This window comes from Triturus cristatus, chromosome 4_1 (assembly GCF_964204655.1).
Source record: "Triturus cristatus chromosome 4_1, aTriCri1.1, whole genome shotgun sequence".
Classification (NCBI taxonomy): domain Eukaryota; kingdom Metazoa; phylum Chordata; class Amphibia; order Caudata; family Salamandridae; genus Triturus; species Triturus cristatus.
In genome coordinates this window covers 399,249,848-399,275,876 of record NC_140585.1, presented here as the reverse complement: position 1 = coordinate 399,275,876, position 26,029 = coordinate 399,249,848, and the positions used below count along the sequence as shown (strand labels likewise).

The window sequence follows — 26,029 nt, the reverse complement described above, 5'->3', positions numbered from 1 at the left end:
GCTACTGACACTGCAAATGACAATGCCTTTTATTTTTGTATTCGTTTTTAAAACATAAATAAAAGGCATTTTCATTTACAATGCCAATAGCTTAAACTTGTGTAAATGTGAGACCTATTGCATTGCAAATGTTTGTTTATGTATGTATGTATCAGTGATTAATTGTAAAAACAGTATTAACATTACTGAACATCTCAGGGCAACCAAACTACATGAAAGGCTTACAATCTAAGTACACAGCACAAGCAGATGAAGGTAAAGATAAAAAAAACAGATTCATGGCATCAGCCATCACTTACATCTCACTCACAATTGTAGGTGATGCACAGGGAAGTAGCAACAGCTTCTAATAGAACAGTATTAGCAGTCATCATAGACTGCTTAAACTTCTTAGACTCATAGCAGTCTATACAATGGGTGTCTAAGTCCAAATGTTCCCAAAAAGTATTTGGCAGCTCAAATGCTAGTTTTGACAAATGTGTACAAATTAAAAGGTCAATCAATATAAATAGATAGTTAGGAGCCAAAAAATGTACTTCCGCCAGTCTTCAGCCTCTTCATCATCCGCCAGATGGCTGACACAGGCAGTTCTGTTGAGACCATGAGGTTTCTCTACCAGCTCCCACAGATGACTGGCTCAAAAATAGTCCTGTAATGTGTGCATGGCAGCACAGTAGCGCCTACAGTAACATCCACCTCCCTGAGCAATACCCCTGGCGCGCGGCGTAGGGTGGCTCCATTCGGCTCTGCGTGACGGTGTCGGTTATGACGTTGGGATGTCTATATAGGCGCCGCGCGGACAGCAGTACTTTTCGTACTTTCCACGCCAGAAGCGCAGAGCCACGAAGTAACTGACGTTGCCATGTGCAAAGCTAGGGCCCTGAAAAGGGGGACAACCCTAGCCCTACTATATCAGTCCACAAAGCAGGGAGGCATGGGTGGGGCTGTAAGGAATCTCAAGCTAGATAGAGTCTTCACCAGATAATGCGTTACTGAAGGTAAGTAACTGGTTCATCTGATAGAGACTTCTACCTGCAGACTTCCTACCTTTGAAGCAGATACCTGAGCCATACAATATCGGCCATGGGTTGCAGACTCACATCCTAGACTAAGAACTCTTGCAGGACTGAACAGGCAAAATGCCCGTCCCTGCGCACTTCACCATCAAGGCAGTAATGTTTCACGAATGTGTGCAAAGAAGTCCATGTCGCTGCTTGACAGATGTCTCGGACTGGGACACCCCGAGCCAAGGCCGTAGTCGCAGCCTTTCCTCTGGTGGAATGGGCCCTTAATCCCTCAGGGGGCTATTTATTCGCCAAGACATAACAGATTTTGATGCAGAGAAGTCTCAGCGAAAGCTGGTCTTTTCTGCACTGCCCTTCCTTTCTTTGCTCCCACATACCCCACAAAGAGTTGGTCATACACCTGGAACTCTTTTGTGCAGTCAAGGTAGAACGACAACGCTCTTTTTGGGTCCAGAAGGTGGAGACGCTTCTCCTCCTTAGAGGGATGTGGGGAAGCAAAGAAGTTGGGCAAAGTGATGGACTTACCTGGATGGAAGGGGGCCCACCCATTGGCAAAAAAAGATGCCCAGGTACAAAGCACCACCTTGTCTGGAAAGGACATTAGATAAGGAGGCAAGCTGGATAACGCCTGCAACTCACTCACCCTCCGGGTCGATGTAATTGCCTCTAAAAAGGCTTTTTTATGGTCAATAGCGGGAGGGGATAATTATGCAAAGGCTCAAAGGGAGCACCCTTCAGGTAGGTGTGGACCAAATTAAGGTCCCACTGTGGCATAATAAAGGGTGTGGGTGGAAATAAGTGAGCCAGCCCATTTAGAAATCTATTTACAATGGGAGACTTAAAGAGAGAGGGCTGGTCTGGCAGCTGCAAAAAGCGGACAGAGCAGAAAGGTAACCCTTGAGAGTTCCCAAGGCAGAGCGCTGCTGGGCATGGGTTAGAATGTATAAAAAGACAGTAGAAAGAGGAGCGGAAAGAGGGTCATTGGACCTTTCTGTACAGTAAAATACAAATTTCTGCCAACGGCACATGTATACCTTCTTAGTGGAGGGATGCCAGGCCACCAGAATAATATTACTGACTTCGGGAGAAAGGTCAAAAGCTATCAACTGTTGGCGCTCAATCTCCACACATGGAGGTGCAGAGTTGACAGGTTCGGGTGGAGAACCCTCTTCAGCTGCTGGGACAGAAGATCCTCCAGAAGGAGCAGCCTGATCGGAAGATCGATACTCATACTCAGAAGCTCTGGATACCAGATTTACCTTGCCCAGTCCGGAGCCACAAGAATAACTTGCGCCCGGTTGCTCCTGACCTTCTTAACAACCCTAGGTAGATGTGGTATGGGCGGAAAGGCATACAACAGGCCTGAGCTCCACTCGCGCCAAAAAGAGTCGCCGAGCAATAGCGGCCTTGGAAACTCCAGCACGCTGTATTGCTGACACTGTGCGTTCTCTTTGGAGGGAAACAAATCTAACCAAGGTTCTCCCCACTCCTGAAACAGACCTTGTGCCACCTCAGACTGGAGATTCCATTCGTGATCCGCTAGGCATCAACGACTGAGTTTGTCCCTCCGGTGTTCAGAGAACCTGCTAGATGTTGAATCACCAGGGTTACGCCCTGCTGTTCCAACCATGTCCAGAAACGCAGGGCCTCTCAACAAAGGGTCCACGATCCCACTCCGCCCTGCTTGTTGCAGTACCTCATGGCAGTGGTGTTGTCCATGAACACCTACACCAGCTTCCCCTTGACAGAGGGAAGAAATGCTTTCAATGCCAACTGAATCGCTTGGAGCTCCAATATATTTATGTGGAGCTCCGACTCCGCCGGAGACCGATGTCCCCTGATCGCCACCTCTCACAGATAGCCGCCCCATCCCAGAAGTGAGGCATCTGTCACAACTGTGAAATCTGGTTGGGGAAGGGAGAGGGGTCTGTTGTTGACCCAATCGCGGTTCGTTAACCACCACTGCAGACCTTTCTCAGTTCCTTCCGAGATCTGAACCATGTCAGTGAGATTTCCTCGATGCTGTGCCCATTGGAACTTCAAGTTCCGCTGCAGAGCCAGCATACGCCCTCTTGCGTGTCTTACCAACAGGATGCAGGAGGCCATGAGTCCCAACAGCCTCACCAAAATCCAGGATCGAGGCTGAAATATCGGAATCATACCCTGAACATCCTGGACTCGCTGCTTGGGAGGATAAGCCCGAAACTGCACTGTGTCCAGAACAGCTCTGATAAAAGGGAGCGGTTGAGAAGGAGTCAGGTGTGAGTTTGGCACATTTGTAGAGAACCCCAGCGAATGCAGGAGGTTCACTGTAGTCTGAAGGTGGGAGACAACTGCCTGGGATGAGGACACCTTCAACAGCTAGTCGTCGAGGTAGGGGAAGACCAACACATCTAACCTGCGCTGTTGTGCTGCAACCACCGCCATCCCCTTGGTGAAAACCTGAGGGGCACTTGTTAGGTCAAAAGGGACCACGGTAAAGTGAAAGAGCTTGCGGCATACCTTGAACCACAGGTAACGCCTGTGGCCCGGCAGGATGGGATTGTGAAAATACGCATCCTGCAGGTCCAACGCTACCATCCAGTCTTCCTGGTCTAGGGCAGACAAGACCTGAGCCAGAGTGAGCATTTGGAATTTCTCCTTTTTGAGGAAGAGATTGACGGTCCAAAGATCTAAAAAGGGCATTAGCCCCTTGTTCTTCTTCGGAATCAGAAAGTAGCATGAACAACAGCCATGGTCTACTTCTGAAACTGGGACCCTTTCTATAGCTTTCTTGTCCAAAAGAGCTGTAACTTCCACTTGGAGCCGTTTCTGCCTTGGCAGAATAGTAGGGGGAAAAGGAAGGAAAGGTAGAGAATAGCTCTCCTGAACGATCTGCAAGACCTACTTGTCCGATGTTATGGATCTCCAGTGGGGGAGATGATGATGAATTCTCCCACCAACTGGAGTAAAGTGATCCTGCAGAATCAGCCTAGGAGTGCTTTGAAGCTGTGGCTGCGTCTGCTGGGAGCAGTGCGGAAGATGACTTCTGGCCTTCATTCCGAGATCAGAATACACCGCGTCCACGCACAGCTTGGGCAGTCTGTGCGGGACGGCGGCTGGGATAGGGCTGAAGCGGCTAGAAACCCCTTCCGTTGCCACGAATGGGGCGAAAGGCAGACTAGCCACGAGGAGTGGAGGAAAGGCCCAAGGATTTAGCCATAGCACGAGAGTCCTTGAACCAAAAAGGCAGGTTCCATCAAAGGGCATGTCCATCACATTGGCTTGGACATCGCCCGAGAAGCCAGTAGTACGAAGCCATGCATGGCATCTCAGGGCTACCGTCGTTGAAATTGATCTGCCCAGCAAGTCGGTCGTGTCTAACCCACACCATATGGTGAAGTTTGCTGCAACCCTCCCGTCCTTGACAGCTTGGGAGAGCACAGTCAGGTCCTCCTCCGAGACTTGTGGCAGCACTTGTGCAACCGTCTACCAAAGGAAACGGGGGAAACGGCCCAATAAGCATGCGGTATTCACCGACCAGGCTGGAAGAAGAAAACATCTTCTTCCCAAGTAAATCCAACTTCTTGGATGCCCTTTCCAGAGTGGCGGAAGGGAATGCGCCTTGGGATGTATAAGCCTGTCCCACAAAACTCTCTGGGGTGGGGTGTTGGCTGAGGAACTTTGAGTTGCTCGGAGATGGGCAATGGTGGCGTGCAATAATCCTATTCACAGTCGCCCCTGTGCTAGGTTTGGACCATTTTCCTGCAAGGAAGTCCGTAAGTACCTCATTAAAGGGCAACAGAGGTTTGGAAGTGGGAGCCATGGCATAGGTCGCTCCCTGCTCCGTAGCCACCGTAACTGGAGAGAGCATGCCAGTATCTGGGGAAGTATCTAGACCTCTGGCCTGCTCAAGTTCCCCATACCAGTCCAAATTCTCCGCAGAGACATCCTGGTTCTGAAGAGGGTCCCCAGACCTCTCCCATTCATCTCCTGAGCCTAGCACGTCTTCAAAGTGCTCAGGCGACAGCATAGAACCTCTGGGTTCTCTCGACCTCGGAATCTGCGTAGATCGACATCGTTCTTGCTCTGTGTCATCAGGGATGTGGATGGGGCTTACGCCACCGACAGACATCGGCGACATCGCAGGCACCGACTTCAGGTTCGATGCCGGGGAAGGCCGCATTGTTATGACCGGCGTCGAACCGGATCCAGGATCCGTTCTCTGAGGCCCCACCGGCGTTGTGGCTGGAGCCATCAGCGTCAAATCCAATCGGGACCCTTCCGACCCTGGGGCCCAAAGGTTCACCAGTGTGGTCATTCCGCTAAAATATGCGGCGCATGGCCTTGTAAAACTCCTCTTTGAGCAGGAGTCACTCCGGCTCCCAGAAAGAGGAGGAGGCGCGAAGTCGACTCTGGCTCCGGTGCCGCAGAACCGTGTCTATAGCGTTGGTGCTCCTTACCTCTCTTGACAATGGATGCCAGTTGAGGTGAAGACAAAGTCTGCTTGGACTTCTTCTTCTTGAGCCTCTTCCCTGAGTGTCCCGAGGACCTCAAATGGGAGGGGGAAGAAGAGGGCTTAGGGCTCCCAGAGTGTTCCTGCGACCTCCTCTTCTTCGATCAGGACCATGACCTCCTCGGAGTCTCACTTGACGATGTTGACTGCCAGGCCGCAAGTAACTTCATTGCTCGCTCCCTCAAGGTCTTCGGAGCCATCGCCCGACAGTCCGAACACAACTTCGTATCGTGGTCACGCTTGAGACACCAAAGACATACGCTGTGGGGATTGGAAACCGACATCATGCTGGAACAAGTCCTGCATGGTTTGAAACCTGTCTTCCTCGAAAACATCCCTCGCACACGAAGTCAGATTCCAAAAATGTCAACAAAAGTCGAGAAAAAGCCTGCCAAAAAGCAGCAGAGGGGTAGATCTTCCCGGATTGGCGCTTAACTGGCGCGGAAAGAAAAGATCTGATGTCTATGCACCTGGGTGGCACCTAAATAGGCACAGCGATGTCATAATCGACGCTTGGGAACGACGTCACGTGGAGCCGAATGGAGCCACCCGACACCGCGGGCAAGGGGTATTGCTCAGCAAAAGTTTCCGGATCCAGCCTGACGCCTGGGAAATTCAAAGGTAAGGAATCTGCAGCTAGAAGTCTCTATCAGATCGATAGTGACACGGAGATGCTTAACCTACAAGATAGATTTTACAACTACCTCTGCTGGGGGACAAATCACCAAGGCAAATGGTAAGGCCGTTAGGGTTTGGAAGGGTTTAGGATTGGCAACAGTTGTTGCAAGGCACTTGGGAGTTTGGAAGGCAGTAAAATTTCAGATGTATGATGCTTGGGCTGTTTGGGATTAAATAGGAATTATCAATGGATGTTGCTGGGGTTGTTCAGGCTACTAAAGGGGAAAAATGACAAGGAATGGTGCTTGGGATGTTGGGATTAGGCGTAGATAACACTGTCTGAATATGTGAAAATACATTTATTTATGTGGAAATTAAATGGTTTCCAACTTTTTGCACTATTCAACAATACCCTTTATATTTGACACGTTAGAAAAAAATCCCTATTAGACAAACCCTCATGACAGTTCCTTTGCAATACTCCAGCAGTCGTGCTGGGTGGTTGCGTGAGTGTCCTCCACATCCGGCATAAGAACTCATCTCCACAGCCCTATCTTTTGATTTATATTTCAAATGACAACAATGTGCCTCACATTTCAGGTTGGTATGTTATGGCATTTCACTGTAGTATAGGCAGTGAGGTGGACTTTCCGAAGTTCAAATGCTTCTTCTACTATTGTGAAATTCGACAAGCATGCCCTTTCTAATGCTGATCATTTGCATCAACTCTGAGGGTGCTATCACCCACAAGTGGATTTCCTCTTGCTAGGTTATGCTTTGAAATATGAACATCACAGTTGAAGTACTGAACTAACCACACACCTATGTCGGGCCCTATGCATATCTGTCACTCGACCTGTGGGGAAATAACAAATAGCACACATTATGAAACATGTATTTGCAGCATGCCTTCATGGGGAGGGTGTGGTATGTGGGCATGAATTCACCTACTGTAGCTGTACGTATGCAGGCAGTAGAATTTTTGACTCACAGATTTTCAAGTTTCCTACTGATGTTCTCGTAAATGCTTACATACGTCATATATGGAGTAAACGTGGTTCAATGGTGTGGGTCGTAGGATACTTGTAATATAATAATGGGCAAGGTTTTAAATACTTGGTTGATACTGTGAAGTGTTTAGTTGAAGTTAAATAGTTTATGCGTGACAAGATGGACCAGGTGTGGTGACAATGAGGTATTTGTTTACCCAACTCATAATTTTGAATTGCCCCTCGTGTTCCATATCACACCGATATAAAATCAGCAGAAAAAGAAAATAAGCACGAGTAGCCTGCAAGTCGAAGTGCGTTGGTGCAGTTGTTTTGGCTACATTTAGATGTGACATACAGACATTATGGAACAATAACTACAGCAGGTGACGATCTAGGGTGGGTTTTTGTTTACTTTCATTCTGTTAGATGACCGTGGCACATTATATGTTGTGGCTTTTACTTTTGAGGTACTGCTGTAATTGAAGGACGCAAACTGAAGCCTCTATAAAGGTAAGCACTTGTGCCCATCATGAGCAAAAACCATAATTTTGTTTCTCAAGCCTTCAGGCACTACTAACACACTTGACCGGAATAAAAACCCATTAATAATGGACAAATCCTCAAAAACATGCTTGTAAACATCACATTTAACTAACTAACTCCATCCAATTCCCATTGTGCCCACCCTTGGAGAATACCCTCTCACACCTCCTTCAAGACCACTGACCTGGTCAGTGTGACTGCTTTCCCCCCGCGCAGCTCCACCACTGAGTGTGGCCCCCTGAACTCACAGTTACAGGGTGTTCGAGGCCCTCCTCTGCTCTCAGGCTCCTGCCTGCCCTCATCCCTGGAGGTCCAGTGGGAGAGCACTCTGATGTTCAGCTTTTCTGCCTCTACCACTCTTGCCTCTTTTGTGCACTCCTTTTCTCTTTCCTTTCCTCCTCTTTCTTTCTCTTTCCTCCGTTGCACTTCTGTCACTTTTCTTTTTCTTTTTTTCACTCTTCTCACTCTTTCCTTAGTTTTTCCCTCGTTTCCCCTGCTGCTGCGCCTGTGGTCCCTCCCCCCTCCAGTGTGTCCTTCCCACCTCCCAGCTAACGCGCCCTCCCTCTGATCCCTACTTAATGGCGGCCGCTGGTGCAACTGAAGGCACGCCAAAGACAAGTCTGTCTGTGCCATCCGTGACCTAACCACGACCAGCGCCAGGGACCCTAGTCCTGTGACCCACCTCCACTACAACTCAAGCACCCTCCATGATCTCAATCCTGGAGACAACAACTGCCAGCTCTCGACACCGACCAACATCCAGGGCCCTCTCTCCTGTCTACACTGCTGCCGCACCTTCACCCACCTCCGTACCCCAGCAGCATTCCCAGCCTACCGGACATCACTGCTCACAAACCAGTCAGCTGCATCCTCCTCAATGTACGTTCACTACACAAGCACGGCATAGAAATCTGGGACCTCTTCAACACCTACTTGTCCGACATTGCCTTCCTCACGGAAACCTGGACTAACGAAAACTCTGCACCCAAAATTGCCACCACCATTCCCTAAGGATACTAGATCTTGCACAAGGACCGCCTATTCCGTCCAGGAGGAGGCATCGCAGTCGTTTACCAGAGCCCCTCCGCATGACCCCCCTCCCAGATCAAAAGACGACCCTCATGGAGCACCCCCCTTTTCCAGATCCAGACCAACCCCAAAATGACTCTGCAGAACCCACATCTACAGGCCGCCCAGCCCGGCGCTCCCTTTATCAACGCCATCACCAACCTCATCGCACACCACGCCCTCGCATCCACAGACTAAATTGCCAACATAGGACTGAAACAACTAGTCTCCGCCCCCACGCACACATCAGGGGACACACTCGATCCCATGTTCACCAAAGGAAACAGTGTCTCCTACATCCATACCACAGAACTCCTCTGGACAGATCACCACTGCATACACTTCTCCTTAAAAAAAAAAAAAACACTGTACACAAGCATGCCTACCTCTTCCCCTGCAGAAGCTGGAAAACGTCACCGAAGACCAGCTCACCTCTGCTCTCATCAGCACCCCACCACCGACTACGCCAGATGCAAACACCACAGCATGCAACCTCCATCACTGGATGATGAACTGCGCCCCCTCAAGAAAAGACATCAAGAAAGCAATCATGTTCACCCCTGCACTCCAAGTATCCAGACGCTCCTCCAGATGACTCGAAAAGACATGGAGGACCAACAAAACCCCAGAAACACATGCCACCTATAAAGCAGCCACAACCGCATACCACCAACTCATCAAATCCACAAGGAAGAAACCCCTCCAAGACAGAATCCTCACCAACGCACATAACACCAAGAGTTCTTCTCCATCATCAAGTAAATTACCAAACCATGCAGCGAAAAAACAGACATCCCACCCTCCCAAGACCTCTGCAACAGACTCAGCACCTTTCTCCACCATAAGCTTAAGATGATTTACAACAACTTTGACAACCAAGACCACCTTACCACTCCAGCTCCCCCCTCATGCGATGCCGCCCAACAGACCCTGCTCTAATAAATCCCGCTAACGACAGAAAACACCTTGACAACCATGAAAAGCATCCACTCCGGAGCCCCCTCGGATCCCTGCCCACACCCCATCTTCCACAATGCCACCTCTGCCCTCGCACCCAAACTACGTCAGACAATCATCTGCTCCTTCGAGACCGCCACCTTCTCCGACGACTGGAAGCATGCTGTAGTCAACCTCCTCCTGAAGAAATCCTCTGCAGACCGACAGACCTCAAGAACTTCAGGCCCATCTCACTGCTTCCATTCACAGCAAAGGTCATTGAAAAGGCTGTCAACACCCAGTTAGCAAACTTCAGCAAAGTTAACAAGGTCCTGGACATCTCCCAATCCGGATTCCGAAGCACCCACAGCACCGTGACTGCCCTAATCGCCACCACCGACGACATCCGCTCCCTCCTCGGCCAGGGCGAAATGGCAGCCTTCATCCTCCTGGTCCTCTAGGCTGCATTCAACACTGTCTCCCACCGCACCCTAGCCACCAGACTCAACAACGCCAGCAACCATGGCAAGGCCCTCGACTGGATATGCCCCTTCCTCACCGGCAGAACTCAGTGGGTCAGAGTCCCCCCAACCTCTCGGAACCGACAGAGACCAACTGTGGAGTTCACCAAGGCTCCCCCCTCAGCCGCACCCACTTCAAAATCTACATGGCCCCCCTAGCAACCATCATCAGGAACCAAGGGCTCAACGTCTTACGCCGAAGACACCCAGCTGATTCCCACCCTGTAAGACCTGGGGTCTCCAGGCCCTAAGGGGGTAACGTGACACGAGCGGCTGGGCACCCAAAGGTCTGTGTGTTAAGCAACCATACAACACGCACATCCCCTGAAGCAGTAACCGCACACAATAAGGGACGCCACACAGTAAGGTGAATGCAAGTTAATCAGATTTATCTAATCAAAGGAGCATGCACAGTATCTTACAGGGCAATGTATCCTCACGTGTACACATTAACATTATAGGCAATGCATCTTAACTGGTACCCATTAACCTTTGCGTTTCCGCCTCTTCTTATGATTACCTCAGCAACCCCATGCGGAATGACCTTCACTAGTGCTACGGGAAACCCTATGACGCTAAGGCGTCGCTCTTACGCGAGCGCCCTGCACTTGAGGCCGTACCTGGAGAATGGAGCGCTTGCGGACACAAACGGAGGGTACACGTTATTTGGACTGGGCACTCATCGAGCACTTGTGAATACACATTAAGGGTCTGCGCTACTTAAACATAGAACGCATGGAGCACTTGTGAATACACATGAAGGATCAGCGCTACGTAAACTTAGAACGCATTGAGCACCTGTGAATACAAATGACGGATCAGCGTTACTTAAACATAGAACGCATTGAGCACTTGTGAATACAAATGACGGATCAGCGTTACTTAAACATAGAACGCATTGAGCACTTGTGAATACACCTTAAGGATCAGCGCTACGTAAACATAGAACGCATTGAGCACTGGTGAATACGAATGAAGGCTCAGTGCTACGGAGACTTAGAACGCATTGAGCACTGCAAGTCACACGGACGGCAGTCCTCAGTTACAGGCAATCAATCCCACGGAGGGGAAACTCTCAGCACAGAGGGAAATCCCACGGAGGGGGAACTCTCAGTACGGAGGGAAATCCCACAGAGGGGGTACTCACAGTCTCTTCATGCGGTGTCGCTCCCACGTGGCAGGGGGCGCACCGGCCTTCTCAAGACTTCCGGGGAGTGGGGGGGGGCGAGTCTCAGGCCACCACACGGCCGCGCTACCTCCCAGCCCCCGGGGGTTACCTTCGTCTCGTCGCTCGGCTCCGCTCCGGGACCTACGCTCGAAACGCGCAACGGCGCGGGAAACGTCACGAATCCTCTCTCCTCCTCCTCACGCTGCGACGGCAGTGGCGGGGCCCCGGGCTTCTCCGCTGGCCCTGACTCGGCCCTGTCACGTCCCTGAGGCCTACGGGCCGCGGCGGTGATCACGCTGCTGGTCCTCGCACCAGGGGGGTCACAAATTAAGCGGGAGCTCAGCCAGCTCCGCGCTCGATGACAGGTCAATGTAGGGGATTCCAGACCAGGTTGGGAAGCGCGGGAAACACAGCACTAGTACCTGGTTGATCCCCTGCAGTCGGAAATCAATTTCCACAGAACGTTTCAATATGCAGCTCGTTGTCAGGAGGTTCCTGCCTTCAGTTCTGGTCATGGAGTTTCAGTATTCAGTTCTGGTGGCGCAGATGATTCTGGTGGCGCAGATGATACTGGCGCCCTTGGGGTTCTGTTCCTGGGGGGTAGGGAATGAGTTGGCGACTAGGACCTTCCTAGTCAGGCTGGGCAGAGGTTCCCTGGGTCCTCCTACTGCTGGGTAAGATCAGTGGGTTTCACAGGATCCCTCACTCACTTAAGAGGCAGCACCTAAGCCCTGTCACTCTCAGAGGCATAAGTCCCTGGCTAGGCCTTACTGCCTAAAACTCCTGCGTGGATTCTCCAGCTCTGCTTCACCCCAACTGGCCAACTAACTAGAAAAAGTTCCCTCCCTCACTTATGTATCCCTAGGTCAGGTGACCTCTAGCCAAGGCGGCAAAAGTAAAAACCACACCTCCCTTCTAGAAGGTTCCAGCACATTCCAGGAGCTTCCCCATTCTACCTATGGGACAAAAAAGGCGGGCTGGTGATGCAAAACATTGTTGTTGTGGGGTTCCAGCCAGCTCCTGGCAGCTAGGGTGCAACTATGAAAGACCACTCTGCATTAGCAGGGGTCTGTGGCAGCCATCTTGGGAGAAGGGAGCACCTGCACCTTAACACTGGTTGGCAATGAAAATGCGCCCGGAGACCTAGTCCAACATAAAAATGAGGGTGGAAAAAATGAGGCACGATCAAAAATAGATGGGGAGACTACCCTAGGGCTGACAGGTCCAACACACCCTCACCAGCGAACCCATCACCAAACACAACTTCCAAGAAGGGATGGAAGCCGTTGCCATCTGGATGAAGAACAGCTGCCTAAAACTCAACTCAGAAAAGACAGAAGTGCTAATCCTTGGCTCCACCCCCTCTGCATGGGACAACTCCTGGTGGCCCTCCGCCCTCAGAAATCCCCCCACAGCCCTATGGACCATGCATGAAACCTCAGCATCATACTAGACTCATCGCTCACAATGAACAGCCAGATTAACGCCGTATCCTTGACCTGCTTCAAAACCCTCTGCATGCTTCGAAAGACTTTCAGATAAATTCCAACCAAATCCATAAAAACTGCCACACATGCACACATCAGCAGCAGACTGGACTTCGGCAACGCTCTCTACGCCGTAATCAACAAGAAACTCCTTTGCAAACTCCAGACTGTCTATAACGCCGCAGCCAGACTGATCCTCAACATCCCTTGTCGCAGTCACATCACCCAACAACTCCGCGATCGCCACTGGCTTGCAGTCGAAAGAAGAATAACCTTCAAACTCCTCACCCACGCATACAAAGCAGTTCACAACACCAAACCCGCATGCCTGATCAGCCCAGCTCTCTCTGGTCATCGTCCTATGTATCAACAAGACCAGAATGGGAGGAAAGTCCTTCTCCTATCTCGCAGCCAAAGCCTGGAACACCCTCCCCATCCACCTCCAGCAATCTCCCACAGTGCCCCAGTTAAGGAAGGACCTCAAGAACTGTCTCTATGGATAACCCTATCACTCAACGTAGCCACCCTCAGTGCCTTGAGACCCTCAAGGGTGAGTAGTTGTGCCTTACTAACTCTGATTGGTTGATTTATTTGTTCATCCAAATCACAAGCAGTGAGCCATTCACTTACCGATATGGCACATTTACAATGGCATTCGATTTCCCCATTGTCACTCAGATCATGACTAGAAAGACGATATATGCAATCTGCCAACACATTTTTGGCACCGGGTACATATGCCACCCTATAGTCCTGAAGCCTGTACTTCCATTTGGCAATCCTAGGTGTGGCACGTTCCATGCCTTTGGTGGTAAAGCGTTGAACCAAGTGCTTGTGATCAACACAATCAGTGAAATGTGAGCCCCTAAGGTGCATTTTGAAATGGACAATGCCCCACCAACATGCTAACGCCTCTGTCTCAATTAATGAATAAGATGCCTAAGCACTCTTCAAACTCCTAGAGGCGAAAGCTACAACTTCATCTCTGCGATATCTGCGTTGCATAAGAACAGCACCTAAACTCATCTGGCTAGCATTCATCATAATTATGATTTCATCTCTTCTGACAAAAGGTTTCAATGGTACAGCATGCATGATTTCCTTTTTTATGAGCTCAAATTCCCGATTGCATGCTGCACACCATACAAATATTACATTCTTTGTTGAATAGATTTCTCATTTAGTATGTTTACATTTGGGAATAAATCTTGTGTAAAACTCAATCAGAGCCAAACAGGATCATTATTGGTCCTTATTTTCTGGAGGTCTAAAATCACCAATTGATTTTACCAAGTTAAATTTAGGTTCTACACCTCTTGCTGATAATATGTATCCAAAATAATCAATGCTAAGTGAGTTGAATTTGCATTTTTCCACACTGGCTGTTACCCCCCTTTATCTCATTATGAACAAAACTGGATTCACTCTATTATCACACTGGTCTTGAGCCTTGCCATCTTGGAATGCAATAACTCCATCTAAGCCCTTGAACAAGTGCTGTACAACCCTTTGGAATACGGCAGAGGCTGATGGGAACCCAAGTGGCATTTGTTTGAATTGAAATACGTCTTCAGGAGTTATGAAGGATGTTAAATGTATGGAATCAGGATGCAAATTGATTTGATGATACGGCAGAGTCATGTCCAATAAACTGAAAATGTTGCCCCCTACAAGGTGGAGACCATTCCATGATGTTGGGAAGAGGATGCCGATTAAATTCAAATATGTTGGTTGAGATCACGCAGGTCAACACACATGTGAACTGATCCATTAGCCTTGCATGCCAAGACGATGGGAGCAACCCAATCTGAGCACTCAACTGGCTCAATGACTCCCTGCTCACATAATGTATTTAATTATTCATTTAACTTGGCTCACAAGGCTAAAGAAACCCTTCTGACTTTGAGCCAGAGGACATGCATTATCCATTATCCTTATTTCGTGTGTAAAACCCTTCAGGGTCCACCGTATCCCCTGAGCGAATTCTAGAATTGCTCAATTAAACTCCCTCAAAATTGTTTGGCCAGACTTTCTCACTCAACATTGTGTAAGGGTATCCTTAGTCCGCCATAACGTTTACATCAAATCCATTGATATTAAGAGTGCAGAAAGGTCTCACAAAGGTGTTTGTCGTTACCCACACACAACTTCACACTTTTCATTTAAAGATGCTTCCTTTACCATGAGCACGTCACCTTCATCACTGGTGGAACACTCATCTTCACCAACCTTGCAAAGACCCACCCCATGGATCTTGTTTTGTTGCACTCTGCCTGAAGATCTACAAACCCTGGAAAAAAGCCCTTTACGCGTACACTTAGCACATGTGCACTCCTTGGTAGGACACACAATGGCATTGCCCAGGTGAAACGTGCTACCGCATCTATAGCACTCTAATTGTCTGAATAACTGTTTTTTGATAGATTTGTCAGATGCTTTTACTATGTCCTCCTTGGCTTTTCTTGTCTTATATTTAGACGTCACTGTTAAAATATCCAGGGGTTGGGATTTTACATCTGACACTGTCATTTGATCCATGAAAGAAGTTGTACTTCTATTCTTAACACTATTTCAATGGCCTTCTCTAATATCAAATTAGGTTTGGACAATAATGCTTCTTGGATCTTTTTTCTGTTGGTTTTCTCAACTAACTGATCTTGAATAATTTCTTCCTCAAAATCTCTGTATTCGTCACGAGACCACTAGAATTCTTAAAGCTCCAACATAACTAGCGGCTGATTTATCCGAAATTTGCACCCACCTGTAAAACGTATGTCTCTACATAATGACATTTTTGTGTGCTTTGAATCTTGCATCCAGGGATTTTATCGCTGTTGCATATTCATCAATAACACCATCCCCCTCTCCCTCACCATCCATAGTACTAACTGCCTCACTGGGAATGTGTTTTGAGATTTTCAGAACTGCCTTGGACGATCGTTGAATAGAAATCAAATGTGCGTGTCACTGATAAGCAACTCGCAGATAAACATTACAAGTGTGCACATTACTGATTGTGCAGCCTGGTCCAATGGTGGGCTCCAGGGGAATCAGAGTCGCAGACTAGTCTTCACCCAGGGTCTTTCACGCAGGAAGGCCAGGCTGGGGTTAAGGGGTGGGGTACAAGAATGCAGGAGAGGAAGGCGACTTCCTCTTCCTGCATTCTAGCACCATCGGGAGGGTTAGGGTTGTGAAAAGGAAGGTGTAAGGCTGCGAGGAGTTTAGGGAAGGAAGCCAGCGTTGCGGAGCCACTGCTCAGTTATTTGGTGTTTCGTGGGCTGCGGAGTAGCGTGGAGGACATCCGGTGAATCCCAGCACGGCGGCAGTATCTGCGGAGGAGGTGCAGGAGGCCCTGTGCGTTTTGGGCCGTGCCGGCCGGGAAGACCTTCTCAGGCCTGGCATTTTAGGTGAAGCGTGGGTGGGGCTGGCTCGGGCCCCGCGAGTGGCTATGGCCGGTGTTACGGCTGCGGTGGTGGCATGCATAGAGGAGCCACCACCGGCCGTGAGAGGTGCGTCGGGGAGGGGGCGGGGTGGGCCCAAGAAGGAGGGGCCTGCATGCAGAGGCTGGCGCCGAAGCCTGCCTCCGCATCTATCTGATGAAGGGGGAGAGGCGGGTGGGCCCCTGGGTAACCGGAGCAAGCTGGGTGGGCTTCAGGGACTCAGCAGCAATTGGGATCTGGCTGGGAGGGGGCGGGGCCCCTATCGGTAGCGGCGGACACGGTTTTTGCGGGCCCAGAAGGGTTCCAAGGGGAGAGTGAGAGGGAATTGCTCGGTGGTCTGCTGCCCCTGCTGGTGCTGGGGGATCCCCGCCCAGAGATTGAGGAGGGGCAATGGGATGACGCCCCCATTGACCTCACACCGGGGGGGCGTGTATTTGGCAACAGATCTGCGGGGGGTCCTGGAATTGGGTTTGGGAGGTGGCCAAGGTGGGGGCCGGGGGCACTCTTGGACCATTTGTGCCGGGGTGGTGGGGGTCGGGGTTCTATCTAGGCTGTTTTTCCTTGGGTGGGGCCTGGGGAGGTGGAGCCCGGGTTGGGGGCGGTGGTGCAGTTGCTGCCCACCCTCCCCCACTGGGTGGGCATGTCACTGGCGGAGAAGATTAGGAACCAGCAACGGATCATTGAGGAATCGGAGGCGCAGTGGGCAGCATTAAATGCGGCCAGGGGTGGGGCGGTCTGGTAAGTTGAAGCTGAGGGGCCGCCTACATCCACCTCCGAAGAGGAGCGGTGGGCCGAACAGGAGGAGAGGCACAGGGAGGCTAGGGGTAAGTGGGGAGGGTAGGGGAGGAAGGGCGTTTTCAGACAAGTGCAGGGACGGCCAGGACGGCTTTGAGGCCCGATGGTGCGACCTGGGGGGCAAAGGGGGATCCAAGCCGGCGGAGGTTGGCAGAGTGCTGGGTGGCCCGGCGGGGCGCAAGACGGCCCCAGGACGCCGGCTTGAAGCAGCAGGGGGGTCCGCGGCGGCCTTCCCTCTGGTGCGGGTAACGGTGGCGTGTGTGGCAGGTGGTAGTGGTTCGAACGTGAAGAGCAAAGGTGTGAAGAGAGCAGTGCGAGAGGTGTTGTGGTTGCCTGTTGAAGTGGAGCCTGAAGTGGAATTGGATTATGACACGGAGAGTGAGGAACTTGAAGAGGGAGAGATGAGGGATGACGAGGACAGGACGGGGGGCGAAGAGCAACAGCAGACTTGGTGTTTTCCAGGTGGCGAAAACAACAAAGAGCAAGGCAAAGGCGGACAACCTGAAACAGACCAGCGCCAAAGGAAGCACGGGAGAGGCACAGACGGCCTTGACAGGTGAGGGGACATGGTGGGCGGCTTGGGACGGAGGGCCAAAGGGGGGGGGGGCAGAAGAAAGCCTGTCAGTCGGTGGGTGTGGGAGAGGGGTCAGTAAGGGACGCTATAGTGATACCGCAGGGAGGTACAGGGGGGAGTGCTAAGGCGGACGGGGAGGGTAAGAAGGTGTCGGTTGCGGGGGTACAGACTGACAAGACGGATGGGGTTGATGATAACGGGGACAAAGGCATTGACAAGCATCACAAAAAACTGCCGTATATGGGTCTGGCCATGCCTCTGGGGTCGCACTTGTCAGATAAGACTAGGAATAGAAGATGGAAACACGAATATGTGGACGTGTTTGAGTTATTGCACAGGGAAATTAAAGCAAAGGAGGGCTCTAAGGAGGAGGAATGGGAGCATACGAGATGACCTAGGGTGCCAGTGAATATGGAAAACTGTACATCGGCCTTTCTCATCTATGCTAGCATCTACTGTGAGAAGAACTTGGACAGGGCCATAGCGCTTCTGAAATATATGGATATCATTAGGAAAGCCCAGATGCATTTTGGGGGTTTTGCCTGGCTGAGATATGACGAGGAATTCCAGACGCGGATTAGCGTGAACCCGGATAAACGTTGGGGTGAAGTGGACCAGGAGCTGTGGATGCAGTGGATGTCATGCACGCAATCTTCAGCATCCACCCATACAGCCAGTGGCCTGTCGGTCACATACAGGTCTTTTCCGCCACGTCCCGCCCACGGTGGGGTGGGGGGAACCAATGCCAGTTCCGGAAGTTTAGGGCCACCTTTAAAGCCAGGTAGCAGCAATACAGGAGTGTGTTGGAGCTACAACCGGGGTTATTGTTCTTGTTACCCCTGTAAGTTCAAGCATGAGTGCTCCAAGTGTGGAGGGCGACATGCCCTTACACAATGCTTTACCTTGGCCATGCCGTCAGAACAGTGGCGGGCCACGAAGGGGAGGGGACAGACTGGGCAGAAGGGCGCCTACACCAGTTAAGATTGAGGCAATGGACCTTTGGCTCTCGTGTTACCCCGACAGGGAGGCGGCATTGAAGATTCAGTGGGGTTTCACGGAGGGCTTTCGAGTGGGGTATCAGGGCCCTAGAGAGAGGAGATGGGCAGATAATTTGAAATCAGACAAGGAATTGCCAGAGGTAGTGGTTGCAAAGCTACGGAAGGAGGTAGACGAAGGCAGGGTAGCGGGCCCGTTTGACGACTGGCCTGTTGATGATATGATCATCTCCCCACTGGAAGTGGTTCCAAAAAAGGAGCAGGGTGACGTTCCATAATGATCCATCACCTCTCGTGGCCTGAAGGGCAGTCTGTGAATGATTTCATCGCTGAAGCAGACTCAATAGTGCTCTATGTCTCTGTGGATGACGCGGTCCGCCTAGTGCGGGTGTGTGGGCCGGGGGCCGAAATGGGGAAGTGCGATGTTAAGTCGGCCTTCGGCCTGCTGCCCATACACCCTGCGGACTTCTCCCTCCTGGGGATGCAATTTGATGGTGCCATTTGCGTGGACAAGGTGCTGCCCATGGGGCGTGCATTTTCCTGTGCGTTTTTGAAATGTTTAGCACATTCTTACAATGGGCTTTTACTCAGATCAGTGGGCATCGGGAAGTGTCTCACTACCTCGATGACTTTCTCTTTGTGGGACGGGCACAGTTGGGGGGCTGTGGCAGGGCTCTGTCACAGATTCAAGAGATGGCATGTCGTTTCGGTGTCCCTCTGGCGCCTGAAAAAACAGCTGGGCCCAGCTATAGGCTGACTTTCTTGGGAATTGAGCTAGACTCGGTCCAGTGGATGGCTCGGCTCCGTGACACGAAGGTGACTGAAATAAAAGCGTGCCTGTTGTGGGCAATTGGGGAAAAGAGGATCACCTTGAGGGCGGTGCAACAACTGTTGGGTTTCCTGAACTTTGCGTGCAGGGTGGTGAGGGCAGGACGGACGTTTTGCAGACGGCTCGGCATGGTCATGTCGGGCACAGTCTTACCGCATCACAGGGTTCGGATCTCCATGGGGGTTCGGGCGGATCTGAGAACGTGGCTGACTTTCTTGACTGATTTCAATGGGGTGTCACTGGATTTTGTGGAAGAAAAAACGGTTTGGCAAGTGCAAATTTACTCCGAAGCAGCCGCGGTAGCGGACTTTGGGGTTTTCTGGGATGGCAGGTGGTGCGCGGAGGAATGGCTGGCTCATTGGGTGAAGCAAGGGAGAAGCATTGCATTTCTTGAATTTTTTCCCCTGTTGGTAGCATTGGAGGTGTGGGGTTCTGAATTCCAGAATCGGTCGGTACTGTTTCATGTGGATAACATGACGGTGGTCGAGTTGGTCAACCGGCAGAGAGCAAGAGACCTGAGAGTGCTGCGACTGTTGCAAAGCTTTATGTTGAAATGTCTGCGACTGAATATGGTGTTTCGAGCAAAGCATGTCCCTTGGGCGAATAATAACATTGCGGATGCTTTGTCTCGTTCGCAGTGGCGACGGTTCCGGCGACTGGCACCTGAAGCAGACCTACAGACTGGCCTGGGTGGAATTTGGAGCTTTTATGGCTGGTGTGGGGAGTCGGCGTCTGGAGACCACTCAAGCATGGAGGAGGGAGTGCTACAGTTTGTATTACATTGCATGGACGAGGGTCTGTCTTCCGCGACGATCGCAGGGAAGTTGGCGGGAGTGTCTTTCTATTGCAGCTTGTTTTTTTGGGTTTGATCCCACAAAGGATGTGATCATTGGCAGGATGCTCAGGGGTTGGGGCAGAGAGAAGGGAGGGGGGCGAAAAAGGGTACTGATTGAAGCGATTACTTTTGAATTGGTGGTTCGGCTGGTTGAGGCTTTGCCTTGATGTTGTTACAACAGTTTTGAGGTTGCGGTTTTTTGTTTATGTATGGTGTGGATGTTTTTTGGGGCTTTCAGGGTGTCTGAGCTGTTGGGTATGAGGGGAGCGGGAAGCGGGTGGGAGAAGGTATGAAGAGATCAGATTGGATGAGGGACGTCTGGGGATTTGGTTGGGGCAGTCCAAGACGGATCAGTTGGGGCATGGTAAATGGATTTGGTTGAGAGAGAGAGTGGTTGCGTGGGAGCATGTCCGGTGGCAGAATGGCAGCGGTTTTTACAGGTGAGGGGTGCTCCCAGTGGGGAAATCTTTTGTCATGCTTCAGGGGCGAGGGTGACGGCGTCACAGCTGTTGGCGGCTTTCGCGCATGGTCTTGCGTTGGTTGGGGTTGAACCCGGCGGGTTTTGGGACTCACTCTTTCCGGATTGGGGCGGCGACGGCAACAGCGCATTTGGGGTGGTCCTGGGATAGGATTCGGCAGATTGGGCGGTGGACATCCAGATGCTGCGAGCGCAATGTGCGTAAGTGAAGAGGACAGGGACGGGGCATGGCTTGGCGGGGGGGGGGGGGGGCGACAGGGTTTCAAGAAATATGGTACTAATGCTTTTTTATCACCGTAGGTTGCGTGGGTGGCCCAGGGGTCAAGACTATCACGTGGACTGTTGATCACTCGTTTGTACATTGGGCCTCCAAATATGCGGAACAACAGGCGTATGGCCGTAACCTGGGTCTCAAAGGAAGCCATCATGAGGTGCATTGGTGGGGGAAAGGGGGAATGCGATAGGGGGCACTATTGCCCTGGCTCGCGAAGATGGTCGCCCAGAAAGGACGCCCGACTTGCTCATAATTCATTTGGGAGAAAACGATCTGGTTCGGCTGTCGGGTTTGGCGCTCTTACAGCTGATGCAAAGAGACTTTATGGTCATGAAGCAAAGAATGGCAGTGACTTGCATCACATGGATAGAATTTGTTCCCCGGAGAGTGTGGAGGGGGGCAATTAAACATGGGGCTGTTGAGATAGCACGGAGGAAACTTAACAGTCGATGAGGGATTTTTGTGGGGAGAAAGGCATCAAGGTGATTGCGCATACAGGACTGAGACTGGAGGAACGACTACTTTTCAGGGATGACGGTGTGCATGTTTCGAAGCTAGGAAACGCATACTATATGATGGAAATGAGGGATGTGGTCAGCAAGCTGTGGAACGAGGGTATTTGGTGTAAGTAAAATGCATGAGTAGAGGGTCGAAAGATGCACAGTATGACCGGGGGGGGGCAGGTAACCGCCCTAAACAGGGTTCCCTGGTTGGCGGTACTTGGGAGGGGAGGGGGAGTCACTGATGGGCGCACCCATCCCTTGGGGCGGGAAGAGTGAATGATGAGGGGGCTGGAGGCATGAGTGTAATGACAGATGATACAGGGGAGGATGCGAGAAGAGAACTGAAGAAGTGGATGAAGAACTGAACGGGTCATGGATTGGAATGAGAGGTGAGTTTGGGTGATATGAAGGGAGTGAGTGGATGAAAAGTTGAGATGGGGGTTTGTTATTGGTTAATTGAGTTTATTGTTATTTGATATGTTGTGCAGCCTGGTCGTAATAAATGGCCTTTTACGCTTAACATCTGTGTGGACTGGTTATTGCGCGAAATGGCTGCAATGCTGAGGAACTGAATGCATTCTCGTTCACATGCTAAGCCGATTCAAAATAGCCACGACGTTGCAGGAAAGCGTAATCGCACATGTAGTTGTAGCTCCTGCAGCGAACTTCAGAGGCTGAATAGCAGAATACTCCTTTCCATTGTCAGAGCAAGATTCCTTTATGTCCTGGGAGTATCTCTGGAAGTGCCTGAAGAAACGGTGGTACTGAGATAGTTCAATCGAAAATTATAAACGGAGAGGAACTTGGCACGTCTGTGAACTCGTCCTGCTGATCTTCAGCTCGTCACCACTGCAAGGACACACATATTTTTGGTAAGGTATTCTTTTATTGTAGTAATTCCACCAGCAGACCGAGACTGCAGCATCCACTTTAATACTCCTCTCCAACTGACCCTTTAATCACCAAATTACTTTGCCATGACTACCAGCGTAGTCCGAGAAAGAATGCATGAACCCAACATACACTAAAAATCTTCTTTGTGTGGCGCTATATCTGGCACCCAACGAGGATACTTTGACGAACCAATGTCAAAATGCATGATTGCTACTAAAGAGTTGGATCACTTGTTATCAAGAATCGCAGTCACCTGTTTAGGAATGAAAAGTACACAACTTGCAATGTAAACCTGTTTATTTGTTGGAAGAATAGTTTACTTATCTAGTAAGTCTTTGTTATACAAAAGGACATAAATGTGGCTTTTACTTGCATGCAATCTTTATCTCTTATAGGAAACCCCAAGTCACTGGGTAGTTTTGCCCACTGGGGTAACCCATTTCAGGGATTGTTCTAATAAAATGCACATTATTAAAACAAGGTATCTGGTGCTGAAGATACATACACTGAAAATGCATGAGTCAGTGAACCTTGCACTTCTTCTGCCCATGGGGAACCTATTTTGTGTACCATGAAACTTTGCTTTGCGCCTGCCTTTGTCCTATGTATTTGTGTTTAGGAACGCTTGCACTGCTGCTATTAGAAATTGAACAGTTTGTTTTGAAAGCACTATTAGCACACACAAAAACATCTTATACTGGTATTTATATGATTATGAGATAATTATTTCTGATGTCATGGGAAATGTACAGTTGGCATTTACGAATAATCTATTTTTTCCCCTGAAAAACAGGAGTGCATTTTTGACACAAGTGAAATGCTGCTATTTGGTTATTTCATAATTAATGCTTCAAAATATGCACTGAAGTTTCATTACTATGCTATCTGTAATTATAACTGCTATTTAAGTTTTGTTTATTTACAATCTCTGTAACATGAGAGGATCCTCTTCTGTTACAGTGTGTAACATAGTTCCAACCTGGGGAATAGCTCTGTTGTCGGAACCCTAAGATTGTGGAATCTTTGAACATTTTTACTGTTCAATCTTGAACCTTCCAATTAAATTCTTTGGCAATATAAATCACTTTTAATGGCTGTGGAAAAAACAGGAAGAGAAAATGAGAGGGAGATACTTTAGAAATTTAGAAAAATTATTGCAGGTCCTGTCAAATTGCAGTCCCTAGGTAATTAAAACCACCTGAGGCTTTAAAACCATTGTTTTGGGGAAATTGTGTTACAATATCACTGTGTGACTCCCATTTAGGTCTCGCCTGACCCAGCGCATGCGCTGGTCTGGCGAGACTTATTGAGAGGGCTCCAAAAAGTGCTACCAGGCCAGCCTAGAGCTACAGTGCATATGCGCGGGCGCGCGCGCCGCGCTTTACCGCGATTACTTTCACGGCTGCACGGCCGCTTTGATGTTTGATCGCGATCAGTTTCACTTTCGCGGCCGCCTTGCATAGCCAATAGGTCCCGCTTTTGAGACCTTATAAGTATTTAGTTATGCAACTGTTGCATGGCTAAACACTTATAAGGTCCCAAAGGCGAGACCTATTGGCTATGCCAATGCTTGTTAGGTCTGGCGTTAGTTGAGACTTTTTGTTTTTATTAAGTCTGGTGTTAGCCAAAATCCTTTTTTTTTTTTAATCTTAAAAATTCGTACATACATACATACAAGGTCTTTCAGGCATCCCTTTTCATCCCTTGACCTTCTGTGGTGTTATTCATGTTTTGTTTCCACCCACTGCAGAAAACAGCATGGGGCAATGGGTCAGCCCGCCTCTGCCAGTGCCAGCCCTCACTGTGAGTGAATGCTTTTTTCTTCTGCACAATGTGATCATCCCCATAGTAAGTAGTGCACTTCAGTGCCACTGCTTGAGGGTAAAGTTTCCCTTTCTTAATATTTTTTTACAGTTGTCAAAACAGTACACCCTCCCATACTCTACAATGTGTAGCTGCTAGTGTGTATCAGATGCATAAGGAATATTTCAGCTGGGAGGATTCCACTTTCCTTTAGGGTGTGCGCGATTTTGAGTGTCTATAACAATGTCCCATCATGGAGCTATTCCTCACGACATTTTTTGTTTTAATACAAGTATTTCACAAAGAGACTTCCCCGTGCTGACAAAAGTATACAAACCAGTGGCAATTCTGCCTTTGTGGCCTTTGCATTGTAATGTCACTCTGCAATACACGGAGCACTCTTTCATGATGGTAGCGAGCACGACCAGACTGTGACAGAAAACAGACCTGGGCGTCGAAATAAAAGTGGATGCCCTTAGTGAATCAGATGGCTAGAAAGTGGCCCACATTTGAAAATTGGGTAGTTTTAAACTGTGTAGGTGTTTTGCAATATATGTGGGTGACTATGCATTTTTGCTTGTTGCAGGTAACATTTGCAGTAATATCAGAGAAACAAACAATAAAAAATACCCTCAGACCATATAGCGAGGCTACAAAAGGTCAAAACCATCCTACACGTTGATATATCAGACCAACCCTTCTGGTTTGGCTTGTCTATCTCCGGGCGCAAGATTAAATAAATGTATCCTGTAAATAAAGTACAACTTAGTGATTCATCCTTTACAATGAGATTTGATTTCTTTTGTTGCATCTTTCTATGGTTTCAAATGCACTCAGGGACATGTAGCTTGAAGCACAAGTTACTTACCCTTGGTAACACATTATCTGGTAGAGACTCTATCTAGCTGCAGATTCCTTACCTTTGAATCACAGTCGTCAGGCTGGATCCGGAAATGTTTGCTGAGCAATACAACTTGCGCGTGCCGTCGGCCGGCTCCATTCAGCCCCACGTGATGTAGTCATCAGCGTCAGTCATGACGTCGCGGTCATGTATATAGGCGCCACCCGGGTGCACAGACGTCAGTACTTTTCATTTTTTCCATGCCAGAAGCACAGAGCCACAAAGCAACTTACGTATATATGTGCAAAACTAGGGCCCTGAAAAGAGGAGTAACCCTAGTCCTAACAAAATTAGTCCGCAACGGGGGGACGCAAGAGTGGGCCTGTAAAGAATCTGCAGCTAGATGGAGTCTCTACCAGATGATGCATTACCGAAGGTAAGTAGCTTGTTCATCCAAAGAGGCTTCTAGCTGCAGATTTCTTACCTTGGAATTAGATACCCAAGCCATACTATCCCGGCGGTGGGTTGCGGACCAATTCCCTACACTAGCAAGTCCTGCAGGACTGAATGGGCAAAATGCCGTCCCTGTGGTCCTCCAGGTAGTAGTGCTTCGTAAACATGTGCAAAAATGCCCACGTTGCTACCCGACAGATGTCCAGGTCTGGCACTCCCAAGCCAAGGCCATAGTAGCAGCCTTTCCCCTATTGGAATCAGCCCTTAATCCCTCAGGGGACTGCTTCTTCGCCAGGGCATAGCAGATCTTAATGCAGAGAATGACCCAGGAAGAGACGGTCCTTTTTCTACACTGCCTACTCCTTCTTAGCTCCCACGTACTCCACAAAGAGTTGGTTGTCCACACGGAACTCTTTTGTGCGGTCAAGGTAGAACAGCAATGCTCTTTTTGGGTCCAGGGGG

At 49.7% G+C, this 26,029-nt stretch overlaps 1 protein-coding gene across 3 annotated transcripts in view; it reads right to left on the bottom strand.

The window, feature by feature from the left end:
- The window catches only part of SCUBE1 (signal peptide, CUB domain and EGF like domain containing 1), a 1,846,233-nt gene that overhangs the window by 1,283,298 nt on the left and 536,906 nt on the right, over window positions 1-26,029 (bottom strand). The window lies entirely within an intron of this gene.